This window comes from Portunus trituberculatus, chromosome 34 (assembly GCF_017591435.1).
Source record: "Portunus trituberculatus isolate SZX2019 chromosome 34, ASM1759143v1, whole genome shotgun sequence".
NCBI lineage: Eukaryota > Metazoa > Arthropoda > Malacostraca > Decapoda > Portunidae > Portunus > Portunus trituberculatus.
This window is the reverse complement of record NC_059288.1, coordinates 4,146,364-4,152,847: the sequence shown is the minus strand read 5'-3', so window position 1 is coordinate 4,152,847 and position 6,484 is coordinate 4,146,364.

Genomic DNA, 6,484 nt, shown 5'->3' with positions numbered 1-6,484 from the left:
GACTCTCTCTCTCTCTCTCTCTCTCTCTCTCTCTCTCTCTCTCTCTCTCTCTCTCTCAGCCCGCCAAAATGAAGCCAAAAGAAGGGGAGAAAATATATCGAGGAAGAAATATGAGTAAAAATGTAAAACTAAGAAGAGGTTTGGAAATTTTGGATAATGAAGAAACGAGATAAAGAAATTGAGAAGAATATTTATGATTCTCTCTTTTTTTATGACATATATTTGTATTTAAATGAGTAAATAACATGAGAGAGAGAGAGAGAGAGAGAGAGAGAGAGAGAGAGAGAGAGAGAGAGAGAGAGAGAGAGAGCGCACAGCAGTGGAGTGAGTGAACGAAAAGAACGAGGCTTACTGAGTCACGAACGAACCACTCTGAACAACAGGTGAGGTCTGGGAACGCTCAGGTGAATTGAGTTGTCGCTTACAAATTAGCTGTTACTGAGCGGAGGTGGTGCGTGGAGTGTGTGAGGAGGAGGAGGAGGAGGAGGAGGAGGAGGAGGGGGAGGAGGAGGAATTAGGGGAGGGAGGAAAGTGAGTGAGTAAAGATAGGTTCATGGTGAGTGAGAATGGGAAGAGGAGGAGAGAAGGAGGAGGAGAGAGGGAGGAGGAGGAGGAGGAGGAGGAGATGATGAGAGAAATGGAGGATGAATACCAGGATAAGAAGGAACAGGAGAAGGAGGAGGAGGAGGAGGAGGAGGATGAAGAGGAGGAGGAGGAGAAAGAAAGAGGAGGAGATGAGAAGAAATGGAGGGGAGAAAAGGAGATTGTAAACGAAGATAGAAAGAAGGAAAAGAAAGATAGATAGAAGAAGAAAAGAAAGATAAAGAAGAAGAAGAAGAAGAAACGAAAAGAAAGAGAAAATAAAAAAAGAAGAAAAGGAAGAAGAATAAGAAAAATAGGAAATAGGACAACACCAGAGAGAGAGAGAGAGAGAGAGAGGTTGAGGTCTACGAGATAATGACCCTGGTAATTGGTTGAAGGATGAAGGGAAGGAGTAATGGGGTTGATGGTGGTGATAATGAAGGTAATGATGGAGGTTGTAGTGATAATTACAGGAGTAGTAGATAGGGAGAGGCCAGGTAACGGTGGTGATGGAGATAGGTAGATAGCCTTGTAATTAATGGCTTACCTTATTGGAAGACAGGTAGATGGGATAGTGGTGGTGATGGTGGTGGTGGGAGGGGAGTGGAGGAAGGGGGAGTAATAGGATGAATGGGGGAGTTTGTAATGGGTGAGGGAAGGATGGGATGCAAGCTGTAATAGGAAGAAATAGGTGATACTAAGCTTGCATAGGAAAAAATAAATAATAGAAGGATGGGATAGGAAGAAATAGATGATAACAAGATGATAGGAAGCTTAAATAGGAGAAAATAGGTAAAAAAAACAGAGAATAGGAAGACATAGATGATAATAAGATAATAGAAAGCTTGAATAGGAGAGAATAGGTAATAGAAGTAAAGAATAGGAAGAAATAGATGATAAGTTGATAGGAAGATTGAATAAGAGAAAATATTTATAAAAGGATGGAATACGAAGATGGAATAGGGAAGAATAGGCGATAGAAAGCTTGAATGGGAAGGAAAACGTAACAAAAAGATGGAATAAGAAGGAAGAGGTGATAAATATGTGGAATAAGAAAATGATGATAGGAAGATGTTTGTTTCTCTCATTTTCTTTCTATTCTACTTCTATTTCCCTTCTCCATTCTCCTCTTTCTATCTATTTACTCTCCTCTCCTTTTTTTCTCTTTCTTCTTCTCTCTCCCTCCTACATTTTCTCTCCTTTCTCTTTCTCTTCTCTCATTTTTCAGTCTTTCTCCTCCCTTCCTTCTCTTACTTCTCTCTCTCTTCTCTCCCTATATATTTATTCTCATCTCCTCTCCTTTTCTCTCCTCTTCTCTTCTCTTCCTTTCTCTTCTCCCAGTCTTCCTCTTCCTCCCTCCCCTCCCTTCTCTCCCTTCCCTCCACCCTCTCCCGTCCTTACCTATATACAACAGGTAACATCTCAATTCACCTCTCCCCCTCTCTCTCTCCTCTCCCTCTCTCTCTCTCCCCAGCAGGTAAGAGGGAGGAAGAGCATCTTAGGGTAGTAATTACCTGTATTAGCGCGACACCTTAATTGGCAATGAAAAACAAGCCACCTGCCTCACCTGTGCTCGTTTGTACATTAGCTTCTACAGGTAATGATGCTCTCTTCTGATTGGGCAGGTGTGTTACGGGAAAGCAGGGGTACCGTAACTTGGCGACAGGTGTGTGTGTGTGTGTGTGTGTGTGTGTGTGTGTGTGTGTGTGTGGAGCTTACCTGTAATTACAACAGGTGTGTTACATTAAAATTAAGGCTAATGATTGAAAAGAACTCGTTAATTCTTGCTTTAGAAAGGTGGAGAGAGAGAGAGAGAGAGAGAGAGAGAGAGAGAGAGCTGAAGAGAAACTGAGGCTGGTAGACTAGTTGGCTGACTGACTAGCTGGTTCACTAACTTACTAACTGACTGACTGGCTGACTGACTGACTGGCTGAATGACTGACTAGCTGACTGATTAACTGGCTGGCTGACTAACGAGGGGAGAGTAGAGGGGAGAGCATCGTTTAAGGGAGAGGGGAGTGACAACATATATTGGGGCTGTGGAGAGAGAGAGAGAGAGAGAGAGAGAGAGAGAGAGAGAGAGAGAGAGAGAGAGAGAGGATAGGGAGAGCACTGGTGTGGATAATAAAGGTTGAGTGGGTGAAATTTATGTATGGAGAGAGAGAGAGAGAGAGAGAGAGAGAGAGAGAGAGAGAGAGGGGGGGGGGGAAACATTTATAGACGTTTATGTAAAAGGGAGAAAAAAAAGTTTAGTTGAAGGAGAAGTTAGATGGATGATGATGGATGGAAATATGAAGAGGAGGAGGAGGAGGAGGAGGAGGAGGAGGAGGAGGAGGAGGAGGAGGAGGAGGAGGAGGAGGAGGAGGAGGAGGAGGAAAGAGAACAAGAAGCACAAAATGAGTTTACTGAATATGTACAAAGAAACATTAGACCATAAAGGAGAGAGAGAGAGAGAGAGAGAGAGAGAGAGAGAGAGAGAGAGAGAGAGAGAGAGAGAGAGAGAGAGACAGAGAGACACACACACACACACACACACACACACACACACACACACACACACACACACACACACACACACACACACACACACACACACACACACACACACACAGGTGAAAATAATGTCAAAAAAGTACAACAAAATAATGATAATCTCTATATGGCTCAAATGAACTTCAAACGATCACAAACTACAGGTGGGAATCATCATTAACTTACCTGCGCCCTCCACAAGTGAGAGGAAAGATGTTGTGGGGGGGAGGGGGAGGTAATGTGTCGAGGGGGGTGAGGGATCAAGTGGGGGCGGGAGGTCCACTCAGCACATCATTTTAAGCAGTTTTCACTCAAGACTCATTTCCAGTGCTGTGTTTCTATTTCTCTCTCTCTCTCTCTCTCTCTCTCTCTCTCTCTCTCTCTCTCTCTCTCTCTCTCTCTCCGTTAATATACAGTAAAATTTGCAGAAGTTTGGGCTTTTACTGGTTTAAGGAAAGTATTTTGGCTACTTCTTATCTGAAACCCATCCAAAAGTCTGATTTCCACATGATGAGTAATTAGGATTATATCACTTATATGTTGTCACTTATGATGTCTGCCAGTGTCGCTGTCATGCCTCTCACTAAGCCACTGTCTCGCCAGCACTGAATGTCTGGCCGGCGCTCCGCACACTGCAGCGCTAAGGTCGTCCGGGAATTTGTCCGAGGCCACAAATTTATTCCGCCGCTGCACGGACTTCTGCTTGAATTGCCTTCGGTGGTGGGTGGAATGTGACAGTGGAGGAGTCAGGGCCGAGAGTGCCCCAGAGACAGGTCAGGTGAGCACCTCAGCGAGGCGTGGAGGCAAAGGGCGTTCCTGCAGGTGAGACAAACGTTGTTCTTGCAGGTTGTAGAGTGTTGTGAGGCCCGCCACGCAGACTGTGCAGGCTGTGGAGGAGGGAGCCTTACTGCTCAAGAAGGCCGTCCTCTATTAACCTCTCTGCCCTCCGCTGAATTTGTCCAGGACAGCGAGGTGGGTAGGGCGCCGCTCACCCCCCGGCGAAGCGGGAGTATTCGAGAAAGGAGCGGATCTCAGCTTTGTACAGCGGTTCCCCCCCTTGCTGTACAGGAGGCCGCCCATCCTTCGGAGGCAAGCCAGCTTCCCTGCTGACCTGGCGAGCTGCCTGATGTGTGCCTGGTAAGTCAGCTTGCTGTCAAAGGTGACGCCCAGGATCTGCATCTCCAGTTGAGGCATCAGTTGTGGCCCATTGAGGGTGGGGCGGATGTCGTGCGCCGACCGGGACACGACAAACAGCTGTGTTTTTTGTGGGGCGAAGGTGACCCGCCATCTGCATCCCCTGTCCTCCAGGCGGCGTAGTGTAGTGTTGAGGCGGCCGTCACCACCTGCTCTTCCCATGGTGGGGAAGGCAGCGGCAGGGTGACGCCATCGGCATGTGCACGTGGCTCGGAACGAGATTTAGCATGTCGTTGACGTGCACGTTCCAGAACACAACACACTGCCCTGTGGAACGCCGGTGCCTGTTGGCTGAGGGGAACATTGCTGCCCGATGTGGATTGCCTGCATCTCCCGCTCCTGCAGACAGTTTTGCTGCAGCTCCAGTTGGAAGCTGACCTCGCTCTCTCTCTCTCTCTCTCTCTCTCTCTCTCTCTCTCTCTCTCTCTCTCTCTCTCTCTCTCTCTCTCTCTCTCTCTCTCTCTCTCTCTCTCTCTCTCTCTCTCTCTCTCTCTCTCTTATCTCTCTCTCTCTCTCTCTCTCTCTCTCTCTCTCTCTCTCTCTCTCTCTCTCTCTCTCTCTCTCTCTCTCGTTATAGAAAGAGAGAGAGAGAGAGAGAGAGAGAGAGAGAGAGAATACCTGTTTCTCTAATTAACAGCGACATTGTAGTCTTTTCTCTGGATGTTCTGGTGTTAAGTGGTCTCCTCCTCCTGCTCCTCCTCCTCCTCCTCTTCCTCCTCCTCCTCTTCCTCCTCCTCCTCCTCATATGGTTTGTTGCTGCGAAACAAACCATATGAGAGGGGCGGCGTGTGAGGGAGCTCAACTTAATTAGTCTAGAGAAACGTTTCCAATTAGTGTAGAGAAACGATGGATGCGAAGGGACTTAATTGAGCTATCAAGTGTTTCGCGGCTTTGATGGCCCAAACATAAACAACAATCCTATCTAATCATTGACAGAACCAACACCACTCCATACAACGGCTGAAAGATTACAGGTAAGCGCTTCACATCAGATGAGGCTAAACATTATTTCTTTAATAGAGTTATGAATGTTTGGAACTCTCTCTCACCCCGTTTAGTGGATAGTAACACAAACAATCTTTAACCCCTTGAGTATCATGAAACGTTTCTATATTCATTCTGATTACTATTTGATGACTTAATACAGCTTCAGAAACTTAATGTGGAGATTAAAATAGTGAAGACTGTGGCCATTAATCTTCTGACCTCTATAGACCGTTCCAAATGTCAAAAAAAATGGTCTTATCGTGCACGTCTCATAGTAAAATTTTGTCCCATTATTGAAGGAGTGAAAGACAGGTTAGACAAGCACCTCGGTGGCGTAGTGGATAAGGTGGGACCGGGCAGACGTCCATGCGTAGGTTCAAATCCCACCACGTGCAGCCTTGAAACTTTGTCATTTGTCGAGTGGTTTAAAGTTACCTACATGTCACCATGATACCAAGGTTCTTAGTGGAGGTGTAATTGCCTTACACCAAAGATGCGCTTGGGTGGTGATGTGGGCCCTAATTTAGGTACCACTATAAATAAAATTACCCGTGGCGCTAATGGGTGGAAACTGGACAGCACTTCCCATACTCTTCCAATGAACCTACATGTTCACTCAAATAACGTACTTCGTGCCTGCATAAAGGTTTTCTTCGATTTGTTTTAGTGAAATAGATAGAAGCACTTTCCTTCCAACCTTTCCTGTCACCTCTGTCACTGTTTCTGTGTTTTCTTGTTTTCCTTCTTAAATCCTGTTGTACTTTTGTCTTGAACTCATGTCATCTGCAGTGATACCACCAACACAGACAGCCTCGTTAGGCCCAGTAGAGCTGTTGCTGTCTGTTCTTTCCTTTGTATTCCTTTGTATTAGTTTGTATTCTTCCTCCTCCTCCTCCTCCTCCTCCTCCTCTCCTCCTCCTTTTCCTCTTCGTGCTCCCCCCCATGGAGTTAAGAATTAAGCCTGAGTATATACCTCCTTCTCTTCCTCCTCCTCCTCCCTCTCCCCCTCCTCCTCCCTCTCCCCCTCCTCCTCTCTCCCCCTCCTCCTCCTCTTCCTCAACCTCCTCCTCTTCCTCCTCATCCTCCTCGAGTGTTGAGTCTTTAAGTAAGTGAAAGAGTTATTTTCTCTGGTAATATACTAGCCCCTCTCTCTCTCTCTCTCTCTCTCTCTCTCTCTCTCTCTCTCTCT